The sequence below is a fragment of the Phoca vitulina genome, unplaced genomic scaffold (genome assembly GCF_004348235.1).
Source record: "Phoca vitulina isolate PV1807 unplaced genomic scaffold, GSC_HSeal_1.0 scaffold88, whole genome shotgun sequence".
NCBI classification, from domain to species: domain Eukaryota; kingdom Metazoa; phylum Chordata; class Mammalia; order Carnivora; family Phocidae; genus Phoca; species Phoca vitulina.
The window spans coordinates 2,886,304-2,912,010 of record NW_022589791.1 but is presented as its reverse complement, the minus strand read 5'-3'; the positions used below and the strand labels follow the sequence as shown (position 1 = coordinate 2,912,010).

The 25,707-nt window shown below is 34.1% G+C and overlaps 1 protein-coding gene across 3 annotated transcripts in view; it reads left to right on the top strand.

Moving 5' to 3' along the window:
- Positions 1 to 25,707, top strand: part of ZNF438 (zinc finger protein 438) — a 175,989-nt gene that overhangs the window by 30,701 nt on the left and 119,581 nt on the right. For 2 of the 3 annotated variants that reach the window (XM_032395832.1, XM_032395830.1), the window contains exon 2: positions 16,461 to 16,529. The exons of the other annotated variant lie outside the window; for it this stretch is intronic. The gene's annotated coding sequence lies outside the window, so the exon portion shown is untranslated. The remainder of the gene's footprint in view (positions 1 to 16,460; positions 16,530 to 25,707) is intronic. 3 annotated transcript variants of the gene reach the window in all.

Below are 25,707 nucleotides of genomic sequence, written 5' to 3'. Positions count from 1 at the left end.
CTCTCTGTTGCTTCACTTCCTTGATGCCTTTTCTTTTCTATTCCTGGGAATTAGGTGTTCCTTTTCTGTGCAACCATATAGGTATATAAATGGTACTCATTTAGCACTTAATCACTGTTCAGTTCTGCAGGTTTATTGGGTGCTTGCTCTCTCTAGACTATAATTTATTTAAGGACAAAGATTATACTTTTCATCTGTTTCCTAATATAGCACCTAACGTAATAAGAAATGTTTGTCAAGTGACTGAACGTTAAGGACCATTTTTAGTGATAAAAACTGGTAATAAAAATCAAATCTGAAGAACTTAGGACTGGGGAACAAATAGGGTGACAGAAACACCTTAGACTTTAGTTGGGTTTGTTCAAGATTCTGGTAGAATTCATGGTTCTTACAGTTTGTGACTGAGCAGGGATAGGGATTGTTGATAGATTATAGAAAGCATTTGAGTGATGATCACATTAGGTTGCCTTTTTTATTCCCTTGAGAGTTTCGATGAAATCTGGAAATAGGACTGCTGTTAAGAGTTCTTCAGCCCATTAAAAAGTCTGTCCAGTAAGATGAGCACAAATGATACCAAAATTTTCTTATATATATATGTTTACATATATACATACATACGTATATATTATATATATATACGTATATATATTATATATGTATGCGTATGTGTGTGTATATATATATATACTCCCTATTTATTTCATTGATTTTTGAGAAATTTATGCAAACTTAAAAAAAGTTTATTTATATTATAAAGCTGCCATTTCTGTGATATATAAATTTTATTTTTAATATTTTAAAGGTTAGCTTATTTATCCACTGTTTTTGAAAATATATATCCACCAAAAATTTCATAGTGGTTGTATGCTCTAAGCCTGCATTGTCTATGTGGTAGCCATCAACCACCTGTGGCTATTTAAATTTGAATTTAAACTAGTTAGAATTAAATTAATAATTCAGTTCCCAAATCATGCTAGCCACATTTCAGGTGCTCAATAATTGGATTGGACAGTACAGATATAGGATGGAAACAATGGCTTTGAATGACATATTAGACCAGATGAACTTAACAGATATATATACAGAATATCCCATCCCCAAACACCATGATACATATTCAAGTGTACATGGAACATTCTCCAGGATAGAGCACGTGTTAGGCCACCGAATAAGTTTCAAATTTAAGAAGATTGAAATCACATCAAGCATTTTTTTCCAACCACAGAAGTATAAAACTAGAAATTACAAGAAGAAAACTGGAAAAAAACCACAAACACATGGAGGCTGAACAGCATGTTACTAAACAATTAGTGGGTCAATGAAGAAATCAAAGACGAATTAAAAAAACACATGTAGACAAGTGAAAATGGAAACATAACAGTTCAAAATCTTTGGGACCCACCAAAAGCAGTTCTAAGAGAAAGGTTTATAGTAATAAAGTCCTAGATCAAGAAACAAGGAAAATCTCAAATAAGCAATCTAACCTTACACTTAAGGGGACTGAAAAAAACCAAAGCCCAAAATTAGTAGAAGGAAGGAAATAATAAAGATCAGAACAGAAATAAATGAAATAGAGACTAAATAAAGTAGACCCATGAAACCAAGAGCTGGTTCTTTGAAAAGATAAATAAAATTGATAAACCTTTAGCCAGACTCATCAAGAAAAAAAGAGAGGACTCAAATAAAATTAGAAATGAAAGAGGAGGAATAACTGACACCATATAAAGGTCTTGACATGACATCATATAAAGGTCATGACATCATGAAATATAAAAGATCATAAGAGACTACTATGAAAAATTATATGCCAACAAGTTGGATAACATAGAAGAAATGGGTGAATTCCTAGAAACATGTAATCTTCCAAAACTGAATCAGGAAGAAATAGAAAATTTGAACAGATTGATTACTAGTAATGAATTAGTAATCAAAAATCTACCAACAAACAGAAGTTCAGGACCATTGGATTCACAGGTGAGTTCTACCAAACATTTAAAGAAAAGTTAATGCTGATTCTTACTAAACTATTTCAAGAAATAGAAGAAGAAGGAAAACTTCCAAATTAATTTTATGAGGCCAGCATTACCCTAATGCCAAAACCAGACAAAGACACTACAAAAAAAGAAAACTACAGGCCAGTAATCCCTGATGACCATAGATGCAAAAATCCTCAACAAATTATTAGCAAACCAAGTTCAATAATATATTAAAAGGATCATTTATGACGATGATGTGGGATTTATTCCAGGGGTGCAGGGAAGGTTCAGTATCTGCAAATCATTGAACATGATTCATCACATTAACAAGACGAAGGGTAAAAACCACATGATCATCTCAATAGAGCATTTGACAACATTCAACATCCTTTCATGATAAAAATTCTCCACAAAGAGAGGTTTAGAGGGAATATACCTCAACATAATGAAGACTGTATATGACAAACCCACAGCTAACATTATCTCAGTTGCAAAAACTGAAAGCTTTTCCTGTAAGATCAGGAATAAGACAAGGATGTCTGCATTCACCACTTTCATTCAACATATCCTGGAAGTCCTAGCTACAGCAATCAAACAAGAAAAAGAAATAAAAGGCATCCAAATTGGTAAGAAGTAAAACTCACCAGTTGCAGATGACATGATACTATATATAGAAAACCCCAAAAAACTATTAGAACTGATAAAAGAATTCAGTAAAGTTACACAATACAAATTAATATACAAAAATCTGTTGCATTTCTATACACTAATAACAAACTAGCACAAAAAGATATTAAGAAAACAATCCCATTTAAAATTGCAGCAAAAATAATAAGATACCTAGGAATAAATTTAACCAAAGAGGCAAAAGACCTATATTCTGAAAACTGAAGACACTGATAAAAGAAATTGAAGATGACTCAAACAAATGGAAAGGTACACCATACTCTTGGATTGGAAGAATTGATATTGTTAAATATCTATAGTACCCAAAACAATCTACAGATTCAAGCAGTTCCTATCAAAATACCAACAATGTTTTTCACAGAACTAAAACAAATAATTGTAAAATTTCCACCTTATATAATTACAAATTTTTTTCTTTGTTGTGTACTGCTGATATTTTTAGTCATTTTTATTATTTTTTTTTTTTTGAGAATCTTTAAGTACTAAGTAATACATTGTAGGTGGGTATATAATGGTGATTAAAACAGACCTACTCCCTGTCCTCAAGGAAATTACAGTGTAGTAGATGAGGCAAGACAGACAATGAACACATCAATAAAATTTATAATTACAAAAAAAATCCTAAAATTTGTATAGAACTACTAAAGACCTCAAATAGCCAAAAAAAATCTTGAGAAAGAAGAATAAAACTTTCTAGAAATATCAAAATCCCGGATTTCAAGATACACTACAAAGCTATAGTAATCAAAACAATATGGTACTGGCACGCACGCACGAGCGCGCACACACACACACACACACACAGATAGACACGACACATAGATCAATGGACTAGGATAGAAAGAAACCCAAGCTTATATGGTCAATTAATCTATGATGAAGGAGGAAAGAATATACAATGGGGAAAAAAAATCTCTTCAATAAATGGTATTGGGAAAACTGGATAGCTACATGCAAAAGAAAGAAATCTGACCACTTTTACACCATACACAAAGATTAAACTCAAAATGGATTAAAGACCTAAATGTGAGACCTGAAACCATGGAAGTCCTAAAAGAAAGCATAGGCAGTAATCTCTTGGATTTTTTTGGCCTTAACAACATATTTATAGATGTGTTGCCTCAGGCAAGGGAAAGAAAAGCAAAAATAAATGAATTGGGACTACACCAAAAATGCTTTTGCACAGCAAGGGAAACCATCAAGAAAATGAAAAGGCAACCTACCGAATGGGGGAAGATATTTGCAAATATTTCTGGTAACGGGTTAATATCCAAAATATACAAAGAACTTATACAACTCAACACAAAAATCCCCCAAATAATCTGATTAAAAATGGGCATAGGACCTGAATAGACATTTTTTCCAAAGAAAACATACAGCTGGCCAACAGACACATGAAAAGATACTCAACATCAGTAATCATTAGCAAAGTGCAAATCAAAACCACAATGATGTATTGCCTTACACCTGTTAGAATGGCTAGTATCAAAAAGACAAGAAATAACAAGTGTTGGTGAGGGTGTGGAGAAAAGGGAACTCTTATGCACTGTTGGTGGGAATGTAGATTGGTACCACCACTGTGGAAACATTATGGAGGTTCCTCAAAAAATTAAAAAAATAGAAATACCATACTATCCAGTAGTTCCATTACTAGTTATTTACCCAAAGAAAACAAAAACACTATTTTGAAAAGATATATGCACCCTATGTTTATTGCAGCATTATTTACAATAGCCAAGACATGGAAAACCCAGGTATCCATCAGTATATGAATGGATAAAGAAGAGGTAGTATATATATGTTGGAATATTACTCATCATAAAAAAGAATGAGATCTTGCCACCTGCAACAATATGGATGGACCTAGAGGTTATTATGAGGAGTGAAATAAGTCAGACAAAGACAAATGCCCTATCATTTCACTTACATGTGGGATCTAAACAACAAAACAAACAAAAAAACCCAGAAACAATCATAAATACAGAGAACAAAACTGGTGGTTGCTGGGAGTGGGGAGGGATGAGGGGAAGAGTAAAATAGGTTAGAGGGATTAAGAGGTACAAAATTCCAGTTATAAAATAAATAAGTCATGAAGATGAAGAGTACAGCATAGGGAATAGTCAATAATATTATAATGTTGTATGGTGAAAGATGGTAAGTACACCTAATCATGGGGAGCATTGTATAATGTATGGAATTGTCAAATATAGTAGCATACCTGAAACTTAACATACTATGTCAACTATACTTCAGTAATAAAATTTTTTTTTTAATTCAGTTCCTCAGTCATGCTAGCCATGTTTCAAATGCTCAATAATTGTATACAGATATAGGATATTTTCATCATTGTCTTATCAATAATTTAGTCAGATGGTAAGGATATAATCTCAAATTCCCATTTAAAAAAAAAATCCCAACATGTCTCTTAAAAATATGTTTTTATTATAAAATAAAACATAGATATTGAAAACCACTTAAATCAAATACATGGTTTACTGAATTATTGCAATGCTGATAACACCCAGGTCAGGAAATAGAACTTTGTCAGTCATCCTTGAAACTCTTCCATGTGTCCTGTGTCAGTCACAACCCTCTTTTCTCTCTTAAGTAATCGTTATCCCAATTTTCATAGTAATTACTTATATTTTTCTTTTTAATATTTATGGAGTTAATTAGCTTCCTTTGACACTATAGCTTGGTTTTAGCCAAAATAAAAACATTTTTGATTGCAATACAATTTCCATGCCATCAAATTAACCCATTTAACATATACAATTTTGTGGTTTTAGTATAGTCACAGAATTATAAAACCATCACTACAATCTAGGTTTAGAACATTTTCATCACTATCTGTTAGCAGTCACTCCCATCTATATTCTTCCAATCATCCCAGCCTTGACAACCATTAATCAACTTTCTGTCTATACATTTGCTTCTTCTGGTTTTTTATGTAAATTGAATCATACAGTGTGTAGTCTTTTGTGTCTGACTTCTTTCACTTAGTATAGTGCCTTTGAGATTCATTCATGATACAGCATATATTAATATTTTAATCCTTTTCATTGCCAAATACTATTCCATTGTATGGATATACCACATTTTGTTTATCCATTCATCAGACATTTGGGTTGTTTCCACTTATTGGCTATTATGATTAATGCTGCTGTGACATTTATGTTCAAGTTTTTGCGTGGATGTATGTTTCATTTACTTTGAGTAGTTGCTTAGTAGTGGGAATTGCTGGGTCAAATGGTACTTTATGTTTTGACCTTTTGAGGAACTGCCAAAATGTTTTTCTAATTGGCTGCACCATTTTTCATTCCCACCAGCAATGTAGAGGATTCTAATTTCTCCACATCTTCATCAATACTTGCTATTTCTCTTTTTGATTATAGCCATCCTACTAGCTATGGAGTGTTGTCTCACTGAATATTAAATTGATTAAAAATGTATTGTGGTTTTCACTTGCATTTTGCCAGTGGTTAATGATGTTGAGCATCATCTCATGTGTTTATTAGACATTTGTAAATCTGTGGAGAAATGTCTATTCAAACCTTTTGTTTATTATTTAATTTAATTGTTCACTTTTTGTTAATGAGTTAGAAGAGTTCATTATTACTGATTACAGTTTATTTTTAGATGTATGATTTACAATTATTTATTTCCATTCTGTTTTTTCCCCCATTTTCTTGATAGTATATCATTTATAGCACAAAAGATTTTAATTTAGAGATAGCCCAGTTTATCTGTTTTTTTCTTTTTGTCACTTGTACTTTTGATATGGTATTTAACAAACGATGTCTAATCCAAGGCCACAAAGATTTTCTGCTCTGTTTTCTTCTAAGAGTTTTATAGTTTTAGCATTTACATTGATGTCTGTGATCCATTTTTATTTTATTTTTAAAGATTATTTATTTGAGAGAGTGAGCAAGAGAGAGAGCATACATGAGCAGGGGCAAAGGGCAGGGGGAGAAGCAGGCTCCCCGCTGAGCAGGGGCCCTAACGTGGGTCTTGATCCCAGGATCCTGGGATCATAACCTGAGCTGAAGGCAGACACTTAACTGACTGAGCCACCCAGGAGCCCAGTGTGATCAATTTTTAGTTAATTTTTGTGTTTGGTGTAAGGAAGAAGAACTCTAGCTTCATATTTTTGATTGTGGATATCCAGTTGTCCCACACCATTTGTTAAAAAAGACTATATTTTTCCCATTAAATTGTTTTGGATGATGACCTATCAAAATTGACCATAAATGTAAGAATTTATTTCTGGACTCTCAATTTCTTTCCATTGTTTTACATGCTTATCTGTATGCCAGTGCCATACTGTATCAATTACTATAACTATGTAGTAAGTTTTAAAATTAGGATATGTGAGTCTTCCAACTATCTTTTCCATTTTTTAAGATTGTTTGGCTCTTTGGGGTTTTTTGTATATCCATGTGAATTTTTGGCTAAGTTTTTCAGTTTTTGCAGAAAAGGCAGCTTGGATTATAATAAGAATTGTGCTGAATATGTAGACCAATATTGGAAGTGTTAACATCCTAACGATATTAAGTCTTAACAGTCCATGAACATGACATGTTTTTCCATTTATTTAAGTTGTCTTTAATTTCTTCTAATAGTATTTTGTAGTTTCCAGTGTGCAAGTTTTATACTATTTTTGTTAAATACATTCCAAGTATTTTGATCTTCTTGATGTGATTATAAATGGAATTGTTTTCTTAATTTCATTATTTCATTTTTGGGTTGGTCATTGCTGTTGTATAGAAAAAAATAATTTTGTGTATTATTCTTGTATCCTGCAACCTTGCTAAATATGGTTGGTTATTCTAAAAGCTTTATTTTTTTCTTTTTTGTAGATTCCTTAGGATTTTCTGTATACAAAATTATGTCATCTATGAATAGAGATGGTTATATTTACTCCTTTCCAATCTGGATGCTTTTTTTTGTTTCTGTTTTTATTTGTTTGTTTTTTCTTGCCTAATTGCATTGGCTAGAACTTGCAGTGAAACGTTTGGTAGAAGTAGTAAGAAATAGGACACAATTCTCTTGTTTCTAATTTTAGGAGGGATGCATTCAGTCTTTCATTATGAGTATGATGTTAGTTGTGAATTTTTTGTAGATGTCTTTTGTCTGGTTGAGGAAGTTCCTTTCTATTCTTAGTTTGTTGAGTGCTTTTTAGAAGAGGGTGTTGGTTTTGGCAAATGCTTTTTCTGTGTCTATTGATATGATCATGTAGTTTTTAAAAATTTTGTTAATGTAGTATTAGTTAATTTAGTTAATATAATATTCATTGGGTGTGTGTGTGTATTGAACCACTTGTCATTCCTAGTGTAAAACTCACTTGGTCATGGTTTTAATACTTTTTACATATTGATGGATTTGCTTTGCTAGTATTTTGTTGAGGAGTTTTGCATCTATATCCATAAAGAATGTTGGTCTTTAGTTTTCTTATGTCTTTGTCTAGTTTTAGTATCAGTAATACTGACCTGTAGAAGTGTTATCTCCATTTATATACATATATATAAATGTGTGTGTATGTATATACATTATATATGTGTATATATGTGTATGTATATACATATATATGTATGTATGTATAACCAGTGAAGCCCTCTGGGTCTGCACTTATATTTGTTGGAAGTGTTTTAATTACTAACTCAATCTCTTTACTTGTTATAGGCCTATTCAGAGTTTCTGTTTTTTCTTCACTCAATTGAGTAGTTTCTGTTTTTCTAAAAATTTGTTCTCTTCATCCACGTATTCAATTGATGTACAGTTGTTCATAGTATTCCTTTATAATAACTTTTGTTTCTGGAAGGTCAATAGTAATGTTCTTTTGTTCATTCCTGATTCTGGCAATTTGTGTGTTCCTTCATTTTATTTTTCTGGATTACTCCAGCTAAAGATATGTCAATTTTGTTGATCTTTTCAGAGAACCAGCTTTTGTTTTCATTGATTTTCTTTCTCGTTTTTCTGTTCTGTATTTCATTTGTTTGCACTTTAATCTTTATTATTCCCTTCCTTCTACTTGCTTTTCTGTTTGCTCTTCTTTTTCTCAGTTCTTAAAATGGAAGTTTAGGTTTTTCATTTGAGATCTTTCTTCTTTTTTAATATAAGCATTTACAGCTGTAACTTTTACTCTAAGCACTGCTTTCTTTAGGTGTACCCCATAAGTTTTGGTATGTTGTTTTGATTTTCATTCATGTCAGGGAATTTTCTTATTCCCTTTATGAGGTCTTCTTTGACTTATTGGTTATTTAGCAGTGTATTGTTTTATTTCCACATATTTGTGAACTTCCAAAATTTCCTTCTGATTTCTAACTGCATTCTATTGTGATCACAGAACATTCTTTGCATGATTTTAATTACTTTAAATTATTGAGGCTTGTTCATGGCCTTGAATTGGTCTATTTTAGAGAATGTTTCATGTGCACTTGAGAAGCATGTGTATTGTGGTGTTGTTGGGTGGAATGTTTTATAGATGTCCGTTAGGTCTCATTGGCCTATAGTTTTGTTCAAATCCTCTGTTTCTTTGTGGACTTCCTTCTTGGTCCATCTGTTATTCAAAGAGGATATGATACCTTCCATTATCATTTTTGAATTGTTTATTCCTTTGATTCTCTTGTTGTTGTCTTAAAGTTTGTTTTTTTCTGATTCTCTTATGGTTCCTCTTTGCATAGTGTGTCTTTTTCCTTTTACTTTCAACCTGTTTGAATCTTTGAACCTAAAATATATCTCCTGTAGGGACACTGTTGCCCTTGAACAACACAGGGGTTGTGTTGCTGACCCCCAGCACAGTTGAAGACCCAGGTATAACTTTTGACTCCCCCAGAACTCAACTACCAATAGCCTACTGTTGACCAGAAGTCTTACCAATAACATAACAGTCAATGACAGATATTTTGTGTGTTATATGTTGTATGTGGATATGTTATATGTTCCAATAAAGTAAGCTAGATAAAAGAAAATGTTATTAAGAAAATCATAAGGGGGGCTCCTGGGTGGCTCAGTCAGTTAAGCATCTGCCTTCCGCTCAGGTCATAATCTCAGGGTCCTGGGATCAAGCTCCATGTCATGCTCACTGCCCAGTGGTGCTTCTCCCTCTCCCTCTGCCCCTCCCCACTGCTCGTGCTCTCCCTGTCTCTCAAATAAATAAATAAATAAATAAAATATTAAAAAAAAGGAAATAATAAGGAAGAGAAAATACATTTACAGTACTATACTGTATTTATTGAAAAAAATCCACATTAAATGGACTTGTGCAGCTCAAACCATGTTGTTCAAGGGTCAACTATCATTGGATTTTTAAAAATATAATCTGATGATCTCTGGTCTCATGCTTTTTTTGTTCTCTTGAATTCTTTTAAACTTAAGTGAATTCTTTTGAATTAAGTGAGTATCTTCCAGTGTGATATTTTGAGTCCCTTAATCATTTTTAAATTATATATCTTAAGTTATTTTCTTAGTGTCTGCTCTAGGTTTTACAATATACATTTTAACTTAGAAGAATCTACTTCTCATTTTTACTTATATTCAGCAAAATAAACATTTCTCCTGTATAGCTCCATTTTTCTCTTTCTCCACTTTTTGCTACCATTATTATATGTTATTATGTCTATATGTTGTAGAAACCCAACAGTATATTGTTATAATTTTCAGTTTATATAATTTCATGTCTTTTATTTTTTATCTATTTATTTATTTGAGAGAGAGAGCACACAAATGAGGGGAGGGGTAGAGGGAGAGGGAAAGGGACAAGCAGACTCCCTGCTGAGAATGGAGCCTGCCGTGCTGGGCTAAATCCCAGGATCCTGAGATCATGACCTGAGCCAAAGTCAGACACTTAACTGACTGAGCCACCCAAGTGCCCCTAATCTTCTGTCTTTTATAGAAGCTGAGAGAAGAAAGGAGAGCAAATACATATTAATAGAGTTAATTATGTTAGCCTTTCTATTTTTCATTCTCTTATATTTCTATGGATTTGAGTTTCCATTTGGTGTTATTTCCTTACTCTAATACAGCTTTCCTCTCAGCTACTTTGTCTATGTTGTTATTGCAAATATATAAAATTTGTGTTATTAACCCAACAGTATATTTGTATGCATATTGTTTTATTGAATTACTCTCTAAACCAGTTAAGAAAAGAAAGGGGAATTAACTGAGTTTTCCATTTGATGTATCTCCTTATACCAATAGAAAGTTGGCATCATTTAAGTGTGAATTTCTTCTGTTAACAGAACCAACAGTAACAGCTGTCCCTTAACTTTGTGTAAACAAGATAAACTGTAATTAGAATTGAGAGACATCAATTTAAAGAACAGTCATTTGATCTAAATGAAAAGTCATGCTTTATAGAGTAATAGGTAAAACCTCTCCATCTGCTCTTCTTAAATTGGTCTTTGAGCTAGTAATAAGCAGGGGCAGCCGCATTAAATATTTCTTCTACTTCCACCCAAGACTGAAGGAGTTAATTGTCTCTAGCTATTCCTGTCTGAGTGGGCTTTTTTTTTTTTTCTGCAAGTGGCTTGGGTATTGTCTTTGAGATTGAGGTATCAGTTACAGCCCATCCAGAGATGGGTTACTGCTCAAGGTCTTTCAGATTTAACCACGTGTCAAATTGGCAATTGGGTTCTCTGCACATGCATCTCATACTGCTCAACAAGATAATGGCAGAACCTAAAAGTGAAAATCCAGGTTTATTATACTGCTACCATTAACAACAACAACAAAATCACCAGAATAAGAAAAATCTAAGAGAAATAATAAATTTAGTGGGACGCTGTGACAACAGGCATAAGCTGGGACTGTCTCAGGCAAACTGACACACATGGACACTTTACTAGACATGTATTTTTTCAAAAACCTCCTAACTCCAAACTCTGGATTACTACTGTCCCATCAAAAGGCTATGCCCTCAATATGATTCACTTGTTTGTGACTATTTAGTAATTTCCTTATCATTATGTACGTGGAAAAGAATGTGAAACATTCTTCCTAGTCAGTTTCATTCATTTGGCATTTCTTTTTTTCTAGAACATTTTCTATTCATCTTAAAACTTTTATTAAATTTTGCATGCCTTCACTTTTAAACTAAAGACATGTAATAAATTTCCCAAATTATTCTCCCTTAAATTAGTTCCTTTGTTATCTTAATAAAAATACACAGTGATTAAAAATGAAATTTGGGAATGAATGGAAGGCAGTTTCTACATGTTTGATAAAAATGGATTATTTGAATATGATTGTAATAATACTTTACATTCTATTACAGAATTAATTAAAAGGATTTACTCTATGTCTTATGACTCTTTACCGGAACCTTGGGAGACAGGTGACAAGCATTTTTTGCAGAGATATTTCTGAAACATTAAATAATTTGATCTCATAGGTTCCTGACAAAGTTCCTGACAAAGTGACTTACCTCTTTTTCTCTTCAGTAAAGCATTAGTAGAAATATCGTATTCATATGAATCTTAATGTAACATTTCTCTAGGATCCGATAAGTCATATTTTCCAGGAAGCTGAGGGTTATTTTCTGTCATATTTCTAATGAAGACATTTAATAAGACACACAAGTTTGGCGTGTTCCAGAACTTAAAAGCACTGAAAAAAAAAGTCGGTAAATGCAATGTGGTACCTGGATTAGATCTTGGGACTGAAAAAAGGCATTAGTGGAAAAGCAGGTAAAATCCAAATAAAGTGTGTGGCTTAATTAATAGCAGTATATCAACATTAATTCCTTAGTCTTGCCAAAACCATGATTATGTAAGATGTTAAAATTGAGTGAGGGATATATAGGTACTCCATAGTATCCTTGCAACTTTTCTGTAAATCTAAAATTATTCCCAAATAAAAATTCACTTAAAGCAGAAAAAATCAAGGTTGATTTATTTGAAAATTATAGTTTAGAAGTAGCTTTTCTCTGTAATAGTTTGAAAAATCAGAATTGTTACCTTTTAAAAAGTCCAGATTCCATGAATAGAGATGCAAGGGAATATGTGACTATACGTTTCATTTTTCAGTTCGTAGGAGGCGTGGTATTTCAGTTTTTGGATATTGGCATGGTGTTTGTGACCATCTCCTTATACCTGATTACAGACTTGCTCTTTGATTCTTTTAAGGAGCTTCTATGCTCTTTGGTAGTTTAGTACAGCACTTTGTATTAACATAAGCACTTTCCCCATGCCCTGCTTTTTTCTTTTTCTTCTCTTTGCTTTAATGTATTGTTGGAGGCCAAAAGGCCAGTGATGGGCCTCCAGTTTGGAATTGAGACCCTCTCAGTGTAGTCTTGTTCAGTTACACCTATGTGAGCTTCTAGGTCAAGTACAAGACACAGTTGACCTATTGTTAAGGAGTATGAATAAAGATGAACATAACTCTTAAATAGCCATTTCTGTAATTGAGCTAAAATAATTGATTGCTGTCAGATAATAGAAATTCTCAGTTTCAAAAGTGAACTCTAGCTGTATAACTTTTAAATTTCTATAAATATTAAAAGACTACAAGAATGGAACTCTGTAGTTTGCTGAAACTATTACATAACTTTTCATTAATAAAAGTAAAGTAGCCGTGCTGGTCTTATAAATGGTTTCCTGCTTCTGTTGCCAGCTTTAATGATTTTAGTTAAACTTAAATTTCATAAAGGGGAATAGATATATATTATACTTAAAGGATATAAACATTTAAAACAACAACAGGCCTGAGTGACTATTGCAGCATAATTATTAGGCTAAGAGATTTCTGTTTTGCTTGATGGTATTTATTCAGAATCGGTGTTATCTATCCCATGTTAGTAGAATTGACATCTTTACTTCTTAGTTGTGTAACATAATTTTGCCAAATCTTGGTAGGGAAGTTCAGAAAAATGGAAGACAGCTTTTTCAGGACAAGTTTAAATTCCTTGATCATGTAATAGTTCATACAGAAAAAACAAACAGAAAACCTCTTTTATTACTCTTTTGTGCTAGAAGAGCCCTAGAAGTGATGTTTTTAGAGACATACTTTATCATTCAGCTGACTGTCATTTTGTGGTCATCTAAAGTATAAATGAAAATAGCTAATATGTATTGAGCACTTTCTATGTACAAGGCACTTACAGTGATTTCATTTAATCTTCACAAATACAAAAATAGTTTGGAATTCCCTTTATAGATGTGGCGGGGAAAGTAACAGATGTCTCCAGGCTAACCCTGAGGCTTTGGTGCAGAAAGAACAGGTACCCATGGTGTGCAGTACCTGCTGTTTGGTTCATAATGTTACCAGCTTCCAGGAAATCCTTAATCCACGGATACGTGGTAAACTTCAGAGTACTTCAGTTCTTCTGGGGGAAAAGGGTGTCTGATCACACTGGGTGACCTAGAGCAGATTGCCCTGGGGTGACTAGCCTGGAGTACAACCTCTTGTTCCCTGTTCCAGCCTTGATCTGGCTCATTCTTTGGTTCCCTAACATGTCAGTTGTTCGCTGTCACCTGATTAACTCCTGAACACTCACTCATTTGTGTGCTTCATTGATCATGAGCCAAGAACTTTTGGCAGTTCTGGGGAACATGATCTCAGCATGCCTCCTGGTCAGTGTTGGGCAACTAGGAGTTGTTAGTTGGGGTGAAAATTTGGATCCAGAAGCCAGGATATAGGCCAGAGGCCAGAGATGTGGTAATTGAACAGCTGACACATGAAATGCAGCTATCCAGACTCAGTCAATAGGGCAGGAGTCAGAAATAGAGTAGGCACGTGACTTTGAAAGGTGGTTTTTGAAGATTATGATGGGTGGCTGTGAACTTTGTACATATAAAATACAGTTAACATTTGAACAATGCGGGCTTTAGGGGTCCTGCTCCACCCCATAGTCAAATCCACATATAACTTGACTCCCCTAAAACTTAACTACAAATAGCCTATTGTTGACAGGAAGACTTGCTAATAATGTAAACAGTTCATTTACACATATTTTGTACATTATATATATTATATACTGTGTTCTTACAATAAGTTGGAGAAAAGAAAATGTTATTATATACATTTAGAGTGTAGTATTGTATCAAAAAAATCCATGCAGTTCTTTTTATTTTTTAAAGATTTTATTTATTTGTTAGAGAGAGAGCACAAGCAGGGGAAGTGGCAGGCAGAGGGAGAAGCAGGCTCCCCTCAGAGCAAGGAGCCTGATGTGGGACTCCATCCCAGGACCCTGGGATCATGACCTGAACCGAAGGCAGATACTTAACCGACTGAGCCACCCAGGCATCCCAAAATCCATGCAGTTCAAATCCGTGTTTTTCAAGGGTTAACTGTAATTCTAACTGTTTTTTCAAGAAGAATAAGAGTTACTTACCAACTTATTCATCAAAGTGCTCATTACACCATGCAGAAATCTCTCTGTAACTTCTCCCCATCAGTTATAGCTATATCTTTCTGTAGCTCTAAATCTCCAGTCTCTCTTACACTTGAAAGCATAAAATACACATAAAATTACAAAGTCCCCTTTGCTATCTTGTCTTCTTCATGGTCTCCAGAAGTTGGCATTCTTCAGGGCTTAGACCTTGGCCACCTTCTGTATTTATTCCCTATGTGGTCTCATGTGACCCCTTGCTTTAAATGCCTTCTGTTCTCCCAGATTTATTCTTTACCTTGAGCTCTCCTGTGAGCTCCAGGCTCATATCTATGTTGAATAGTCAACATTTATTTGTAAGTCTAATAAACATTTCAAACTTAGCATGTCTGAAATACAACTCTTGGACTCTTCTCCCCAAATGTGTTCCTGCCCTCCTTCTTCTTAATCTCAGTAAATGGTCCACAAGTTGCTCAGGCCAAAAACTAGAGGCCATCTTGAGTTTTCTCTTTCCTTCTTAACCCACGTCCAGCGCATTAATAAGGCTTATATATCCTCCTTTCAATATATATCCCTAATACCCCTGTATTGCTGCTACCCACTACTTCCCTAATATAATACAACCTATCATCATCATAAGTTACCTGGATGATAGCAACAGCCTTGTAACTGGCCTTCCTTATCTCCTCCTTGCACCTCTCTAGTCAGGAGCAAAAGTGGTTTTTTTTTAAGTGTTAAACAGTTCCTGTCATTTTCCTGTTCAGAATCCTTGAGTGACTACCCATTACACTCAGGATAAAACCCAAAGTCTCACCATGTTCTACCAGGCTCTGCATCTTCTGCCTGCTGACTTTATCTCCTACCATTCTGTCTTGCTCACTGTGCTCTAGCCACAGTTGCCTTTTTGCAATTCCTTAAATTCTCCCAAGTTCATTGGAATCAACTAAATCCCTCTTACTCCCTACCCTACACCCTCATTCCAACCAGCTCAGCCCCCAGTCTGATAGCAGTGGAGGTGGATTTAGAGAGAACAAACATACATATCCAAGGCTCTCTAGCATATGTAGTAAGTGAGGTTACACTAGAAATTTTGCAGCTCTATTATTCCAAGTTTCTGTAATTTGCATTGCTTTCAAGTGGAAGAGGAATTGGAGATTTAGAACAACAGAAAGACAAAGCTAGAATCAATGGGAGAAATTACAGAGAGAATTTCTGCTTAGTATAATGAGCACCATAATGAATAAGTTGGCAACAATTACATAATGAATAAGTTGGCAAATAAACTGGGCTCCTTCACTGGAAGTGAGTTCTCCAGCACTGGCAGTGTATGTGTAATTGAGGCTGATCAGGTTGAGGCTCCACAAATTGTGGAGGAAAAATGTGCTGGAGTGGAGGATGGGAGAATTGATTTTTAGATCTTCCTAACTCAGATTATATAAGTTTTTAGAATCTTTTTTTTTTTTTTCCAGAGCACTCTTTCCGAGTCTTCCTCAGATTTATTCTCCTGTATTTGTATTGGAAGCTTTCAACAATAAAAGGTAAGCACCTCTAGGTGGAGTTTCCAATATTTGAAAAGAAAGAAGAGCTACTTTCCAGGTTGATTCCAGTCAGATTGGTTAGGTCCCCATCTAAAGGAAATTACTTTGAGACATTTTTCTTTCTTCCACTTTTTATTTAGATTTTATTTTGATTAATTTTTGTTCTAAAATAAACAAAACGTACATACACAAATTCCCTGATAGGTTTTAGTTACTGAACAAAAAGTTCGCTGAGTCGCAGAAGTAAAGAGAATAATATGTGGTAATAGCCTTTTTTTCTTTTTCTTTTTTTTTTTTGTGGAAATAGCCTTTTGATCAGGGTTTGCTAGAAATGGCAGATTCACCCCATCGTTTCCCTTACATCAGAAGCTCTTTGAGAATTAGTGATCGTGTTTGAACGTTTCCTTGAGGGTGATATAGTCATTCCCTTATCTTCTCTTAGAAAGGCAAAAATACGATTTTGTAGTAGAGAATTTTGTTATAAGTGCTTTTAGTTAGACCTGGATAATGCTATTCATGCAAATTCCAGTTTCTTATAACCCCTGAACTGTTATAATGATATAAGAAAGAATAATTTTCAGGGTCTCTGGATACTAAATCCTCATAGCAATCCTATGAGGTATATACTATTATAATCCCCATTTAACAGATGAGGAAACTGTCTTGGACAGGTTACATCATTGCCCATAGTTATACGGTTGGTTTTGTCAGAGCTGGGATTCAAGTTCAAGTATATAACCATTGTTATATTGATCTGTGAATTCTCTAGCTCATAATTCCAAGAACCCCTTTATATTTGATTGCTTCTGGTAGCTAGGACCTAAATAATAGGATGGCACATCTAAAAGTTGCCTCCAGCCTGACACAGCTTGGTGTAGCACCGGGGCATGCCCCAACCAGCATGGTGCTTGGCAGACCAATATGAAATCAGCACTGTGATGGATATACTGTTCTAAGGAAGGCCTAAACTCCTTACCATGTTTTCACCTTGAATCTCATCTTGTTTCCCTATCTTTTCTGGGTTTCTGACTTTGCTGCCTCCTTTCCCATAATACCTATTTCTGTCCTTTAGATTTGACTACTCCTTCTTCCTGGTTACTATGTTGACTTTACCCAAACAAAATTACTGCTCTGATTCAAAACATAAAGTTTGGATTATCTCTTTTATTGATATTCCTGTCTTGACTTGAGCCAGGGATTCTCCTAGGAGGAGAGATAGACAGTAGTATCTCCTCTATTGTAAAGGTAACATGAGCGTTACATATGCGTCATGGTTCTTGACCTCTTGCACCTTGGCAATTAAGATTAATTTTTGTATCTGGCCTTAGCAGAAGACTAATATATCCACATTCCTTTTAAAACTAATAATGAAGTACTAAAGAAAGAAAAGGAAGAAGCAATTCTTAAATGTAATACACTTTTCTCTGTCAAACTCATCTACTTAGGACAGATCCAAGAATCAAGGATGAGAAGAAAGAGGCTTTTAAACTACATATAGATGATGTTTGAAAATTCAGACCTTAAAAATATATCAGGTTCACTTAGAGCATCTTTATTTACTAATTTTTCCTCTTAATTGCAAACACATAAATAACACTATATTCTAAGTGCTTTATCTATTTTAGTTAACTTAATCCTCATAGCAATCCTATGAGGTATATACTATTGTAATCCCCATTTAACAGATGAGGAAACTGTCTTGGACAGGTTACATCATTGCCCATAGTTATACGGTTGGTTTTGTCAGAGTTGGGATTCAAGTTCAAGTGTATAACCACTTGTTATATTGATCTGTGAATTCTCTAACTCGTAATTCCAAGAAGCCCAGTTAACTGGTTTCGCAGACCACAGCAACTTAGAAGTTTCAAATTTGAAAGAGAACATAATGACCTAGGATTCCCACTTTAATGTGTTCCTTTTAATGAGATAATTACTCAAGAACACAAATATATATGTGCAGTGGGGTTCCATTATAATGTTATCATAGAAAAATAGTTATTATAGCAAAATAATTGAAAATAATACAGAACTTCAATAATAGAAGAAATAGAGAAACTAGGGCACTGCTGTTCAAACTTGAACGTATATATGAATCCCATGGAGAACTTATTAAAATGAGATTTTGATTAAGTCTGTGGGGGGCCCCGAGATTTTACTTTTCTAACAAGTTCCCAGGTAATGCTGATACTGATCCATGGACCCCACTCTGAGTAGCAAGGAATTACAGTACCTTCATATTATGTTTGTTAAGAACAGGTCTGGGACTAAGGAGAGATAGGTGCCTCACTCATCTGTCCTTAGTCCCATCCATGGCTAAGGATCATGTTTTTAAAGACTATTCAGTGACTCTTAGTTATTCTTAAAATGTAATTAGAAGAAAATTCAAAAATGAAATTTGTACTATTACTCAAAATTTGACTTAAAAAAGATATAAACTGGGTTTATGACAGCCTAGCCTTGGAGAAAACATTTGCTTCCTGCCACCCACATGTCTGTCTTCAACCTCTCCAAAAACATCTGCTCATTTTTTTTTCTCAATAAATATATAAACTACTTAGTGGTTTAGTGGGGACTTCAGTCAGGGTATCTACCAACACAAATAGTAAAGGGCAAATATTTTTAAGAAAAGGGTAGTGAAATAAATAATTTTTATGCATAATTATGGTTTGGAGTAGAGAATCCTACTTTTTAATATTTATTGATTTACTGCCTTTTAAGCATAAGTTTATTGGGAAGCAAAATCTGTGCATTTTCTGTATTAAATTCTAAAATACGTGTGTGTGTGTGTGTGTGTGTGTGTATAAATAAAATAAGCACCCTTTACGTTGCTACCTCCTTTTTTAGTAAGGTATGCCAAGCAGGTTTTTAAAGGGAGATCGGTTTTCCTTTCAACCTTTAAAGTTCAGTAACCTGAATCTAGAAGTGAAGTATCTTTCACTATGGAGCAGGGAAGGAAGTAAAAAGGAGGCAAGGTAGGAAAGTCTGATACATTTAAAATCTCAACTGGAGAGGAGCGTTTTGGGCACAGAAAGAATTCCTGAAATCTGCATAGGGGTGTTCTTGAGGATCTGGCTGAACACCACACTGTGCGTTCAATTTGAAACCCCTGGAAGCTGGCAAGGACAACTTGTAAGGAATGAAAACTTACGAGTTCTTCATAAGAATGAGCCCTAGAATAAAGGTTCCTCTATACAAGTCCTAAAAGAGTTTAAAACCAAACCTCAAAAAAATCATGTTAATCCACAAGTAACTTAACTGTCTGGCAGAAGTTTAACACTCTATAAATTAATACAAAAAAATCTAGCACTCAGCAACATAAAATTCACAGTAAATTGCATCCAGTTAAGCATTACTTGATAAAGAAGCAAGAGAAAAATCTCATAATCAGGAGACAATAAAAATAGACCCTAAAATGACAGAGATGGTACAATTAGCAGACAAATACATTAAAGCAGTTATTGTAAATATGGCCCATATAAATAAACATAATGAGGGGTGAACTATAAAATATAAAAAAAGAAAAAAATTGGAACATCCAGAGATTTAAAAATGCAATAACTAGGTGGGGTTAGATTAAATCTTTCGGGAGAAGAGGTCAATGAACTTGAAAACAGTGAGAATTCAACCACAAGGGTAGAGACAGAAAGATTGAAAAAGATGAAAGCAACTTGGTGCCTTGTAGGATAAATACCATGAGTCTAACGTAAGTGTAAGTGGTGTCTCAGGATTTTGGGGGAGGGCAAGAGAGGAAAAAAAAATTAAATAATGGCTGAAATTTCCCCCAATTTGAAGTAAACTCTAAACCCACAGATCCAAAAATTAAACAGACCCCAGGCAAGATACATACACCCCAAGGTGCATCATAAGAAAATTGCTGAAAATCAGTGATAAAAAATTTTAAAAGCTGTCAGAGGGAAAAAAATACATTGTATACAAAGGAATAAAGTTAAGAATTTAGACAGGAGACTTACCAGAAACTGTTCAAACCAGAATGCAGTTTAATAGCATTTTTTTAAGTGCTAAAAAATGGTCAACCTAGTATTCCATAACTAACAAAAATATTTTAGGACATTAAGGAGGAAAAAACATAAGGGAGAAAGCTTTTTTAGACAAAAATTGAGACAACTTATGACCAGCAGACTTACATTATAAGAAATATTAAAGGAATTTCTTTAAGCAAAAGGGAAATGGTAGCAGATGAAAATTTGGACTATACAAAGGAATAAAGAATCCCTGAAATGGTTCATATGTGGATAAACATAAGAATTTTTTTCTTTGTATTTTAGTTTTTTTAAAGGTAACTGTTTGAAGCAAAAAATAATAACAGTGTCTAGTAGAGTTATAACATGTAAAAGTAAAATGTCTGACAACAATAGCTCAAAGAATTGGATAGGGGAAAGGAAGCATATTGTTGTAAGAGTCTTAGACATGAAGGTGTAATGTGTTTTGAAGGTAGGTTAAAATAAGTAAGAGAGCATCCACTAAAAAGGTTGGAAAAACAGAGTTTTAACAAGAAACCATTGGTGGGGGCGCCTGGGTGGCTCAGTCGTTGGGCGTCTGCCTTCGGCTCAGGTCATGATCCCAGGGTCCTGGGATCAAGCCCCGCATCGGGCTCCCTGCTTGGCGGGAAGCCTGCTTCTCCCTCTCCCACTCCCCCTGCTTGTGTTCCCTCTCTCTCTGTGTCTCTCTCTGTCAAATAAATAAAATCTTTAAAAAAAAAAGAACAAGAAACGATTGGTGGATATGAAATGAACTCCTAAAAAAATAATCCAAAAGAAGATAGAAAAAAAGGGAAAAAGGAACAAAGAACAGAAGGGACAAATAGAAAACCTGCAACAAGATGGTAGAACTACATTCAACCATATCAATAATCACATTAAATGTAAATGATGTACTTTAATTAGAAGGCAAAGATTGTCAGATTGAATAAAAAAGTAAGGGTAAACTCTGTGTTATTCTCAAGAAACTCTTGAAATAGGTTAGAAAAAGGGTGGAAAAATATATACAATGTAAGTCCTAAGTATAAAAAAACTGGAGTGGCTATATTAGTATCAAAGTGAGCTTCAGAACAAGTGATGTTAATAAGTTTAAAAAGGGACACTTCATAATGATAAATGGATCAGTTCTTCAAGAAGAAATAATAACTTTAAATTTAAATGCAACCAATATGCTACATTGTCAAAATACATGAAGCAGAAACTGAAATACATGAAGCAGAGCTGAAAGAATACATTGAGAAATCTATTACAATTGGACATTTCAACATTGACAAAAGTATTTGATGGGACAAGTACAAAAAATATCAGGATATAGATGTGTGTATATAACACTGTAAACTACTGTAATTTGATTAGTATTTATAAAACATTCCACTCAAGAATAGCAGAGTATATATTCTTTTCAAGTGCATGTGGAACATTCATCAACATAGACCACCATATGCTAATATATAAAACAAGTCTCATTAACTTTAAAATAATGGAAGTTATGCATAGTATGTCCTCTGACCCCAACAATTAAGTTAGAAATGAATATTAGAAAGATATCTGAAAAATCCTCAATATTTATAATAAAATTACACCAAATGCTTCTAACACATTGGTAAAAAAATAAAACAGGAAAATTAAAAGTTGTCTTGAAGTGAATCAGAATGAAAACACATAAAAATCTGTGGGGTTTAGCTGAAGCAGTGCTCAGACAAATATTTAACTTTAAATACATGTATTAGAAAAGAAGAAAGGGATAAAATAAGTGATCTAAATATCCACCTTAAGAAGCTAGAAAAAGAAGAGCAAATTAAAACCAAAGTAAGTAGAAGGAAGGAAATAATCAACAAGAACAGAAATTGAAGAGATAAGGAAACCAAAAGCAGGTTTTGAAAAGATGAATAAACCTCTAGGTAGTCCAATCAAGAAAAATAAGGAGGAAAACACATGTTAGTAAGTATAATATCAGGATTGAAAGAGGGGATGTCATTACATATTCTATGGAAATTAAAAGTATATAGAAGGAATATTATGAACATCTAGAAATAAGTTTGACAACATTGATGAAACATAAATTCCTTGGAAGACACACATTACTGAAATTGACTCCGGAAGAAATAAAATTAGAGTAGTACCATATCTTAAAGAAGTTATATTCTTAGTTTAAAACCCTTTCCATACAAATAAAGCAAACCAGAAACCAAAACCAAAAGAATTCCAGTCCCATACAGTTTTTAACTGATGAATTCCATCAAACATTTAAAGGAGAAAAATTTGGAAAATAGAGAAAGAAGGAACACTTCCCAACTAATTTTAGGACATCACCATTACGTTGATACCAATCAAGATACAGACATTACAAGAAAACTGTGAACAAATATCCTTCATGAACGTAGTTGAAAAGTTTTTAAAAATTAGCAAATCAAATCCAGCGGTATATAAAAAATGGGTTTATCCTGGGTGTGCAAGCTTGGTTTAACATTGGAAAATCCCCTAGCATAAGTCATCACTTTAACAGGAAAAATGGGAAAAAAGCTATACTATGAATAGTCCTGTGAATAGTTGCAAAGAAAGCAATGGACCAAACACAGGAGCCATTCATAAAAGGAATCTCTTAGGAAACTAAAAACAGAAGGGAACTTTCTCAACTTGAGAAAAGACATTTACATATAACCTCTAGCTAAAATCTCATTAATCTCACAAGTTAGAATGCTTTCCCCCTAAGATAAGAAACAAGGTAAGGATGCCCACTCCCCTCCTTATGTCTAACACTGAGACCCCAGCCAATGTAATAGACAATAAAAAGAAATGGCATACAGATTGGCAAAGTAGAAATAAAACATCTTTATTTGCACATAACCTGATCATGTATAGAGAAAATGCTGAGAAATCTCTCAAAGCCACTAGAATTTGTAATTGAATTTAGCAAGCTTGTAGGACACAAGGTAGATATACAAAATCAGTTGTATGTGTATATACTAGCAATGAAAAATTGGAAATTGAAATTTTAAATTTATATGGAAATACAAAGGACCTAGAAAAGTTAAAAAAAAAAAAAAGAAAAAGAATTGACAAAGAAGAACAGTATTGGAAGTTTCAAGACTTCCTCTACTTTTTTTTTTTTTTTAAGATTTATTTATTTATTTATTAGAGAGAGAGAGAGCATGAGAGGGGGGAAGGGCAGAGGGAGAAGCAGACTCCCTGCTGAGCAAGGAGCCCGATGTGGGACTCGATCCCGGGACTCCAGGATCATGACCTGAGCCGAAGGCAGTCGCTTAACCAACTGAGCCACCCAGGCGCCCAAGACTTCCTCTACTTTTTAAAAAATTTATTTATTTGAGAGAGAGAGTGTGTTTGTGAGCAGGGGGAGGGGCAGAGGGAGAGGGAGAGAATCTCAAGCAGATTTCCCTGCTGAGTGAAGATCCTGATACAGGGCTCAATCCCATGACCCTGAGATCATGACCTTAGCCAAATTCAAGAGTCGGATGTTCAACCAACCAAGACACCCTGGTGCCCCAAGACTTCGTCTACATTTTAAAGCTTCCTCTTTAAAGCCACAGTGATCAGAGCAGTGTTGGTCTAAAGTAGACATATATATCAATGGAATAGAATACAGAGTCCAAAAACAGACCCACATATAATTATGCCAAGGTAATTAAATGGAGAAAGGATAATCTTTTCAACATATGGTACTAGAACACGTGGATATCCAAATGTTTTTAAAAAAATTAACCTCAATCCTTACCTCTTCATGTACAAAAATACCTTGAAAAGAATCATAGATCTAAATACAAAAGACTGAAACTATGAAACTTGAAGGAAAAAAATCACAGAAAATATTCGTGAACTTGGGATAGGCAAAGATATCTTAGGACACAAAAAGCATGAACCATAAAAGAAAAATTGACAAATGGGACTCTATCAAAATTTAAAACTTCTATTCTTTGAAAGACATCATTAAGAAAATGGAAAGGTAGTCTTTAAACAGAGAGAACATATGCACAATATATATACCTGACAAATGACTTGTGACCAGAATATATAAAGAACTTTTACAACTCATTAATAATAAGACAACCCAGTTAAAAAAAATATGCACAAGAAAATAATGAATGGCCAGTGCAGCACAGGAAAAGGGATTCAATATCATTAGACCTCAGAAAAAAAGCAAATCAATACAATGAGATACCACTATATATTCACAGAATAGCTAAAATTAAAAATTAAAAAAAGAACAATTGTTAGCTGAGATATAGACCAATTGGACTTTCATATATTTAGCCATGGGGAAAGTTAAATGATAAAACTATTTTAGAAAAGTTTGGTAGTGTTATAAAGGTAAACATTATTGCCATAAGATGCAACAATTTTACTCCTAAATATTTACCCCAAAGAAATGAAGATCAGTTTACACACACACCTGTACATGAATGTTCATAGCAGCTTTATTCATAATAGCTGCAAGCTAGGACCATCAACTAGTGACTAGATAAACACATTGTGGTATATCCATGCAGTGGAATACTACTAGGCAATAAAAGGGGCTAGTACTGATACACACAGCATGAATGACTCTCAGAAACATTATGCTGAGTAATAAGCCAGACACTAAAGGATACAAATTCTGTGATTCCATTTACTGCCTTGGATTACTACATCAGAAATGTTAGAAAAGGCGCATTTAATCTATGGTGATAATAAGCAGACGAGTTGTTGCCTGCAGCTGAGAGTTCAGTGTAATAGACCTGGATTAGGTATGAGAAAACTTTTGGCATGATGAGTGTGTTCTGGTGGTGATTATATGGACATATGGATATATCTTTGTAAAATGCATTGAAATACGCATGAAAATGCACATATTTTACTGTATATAAACTATACTTGAGTAATGTTTTATTTTTTATTTTTTTAAGATTGTATATATGAGAGAGAGAGTGAGCGAGCAGGGGGAGGGGCAGAAGGGTAGGGAGAGGAGGAGGGAAAGAATCCCAAGCAGACTCTGTGCTGAGTGCAGAGCCCTTTGCTGGGCTTAATCTCATGACCCTGAGATCATGACCTGAGTTGAAACCAAGAGTCAGATGCTTAACTGACTGAGCCACCCAGGCACCCCTAGTGATGTTGTTTTTAAAATAACATTCCACAGATTTTGAAAGTTATTTAACTAGCAAAAGATTAACTCTGTCTAATAGTAG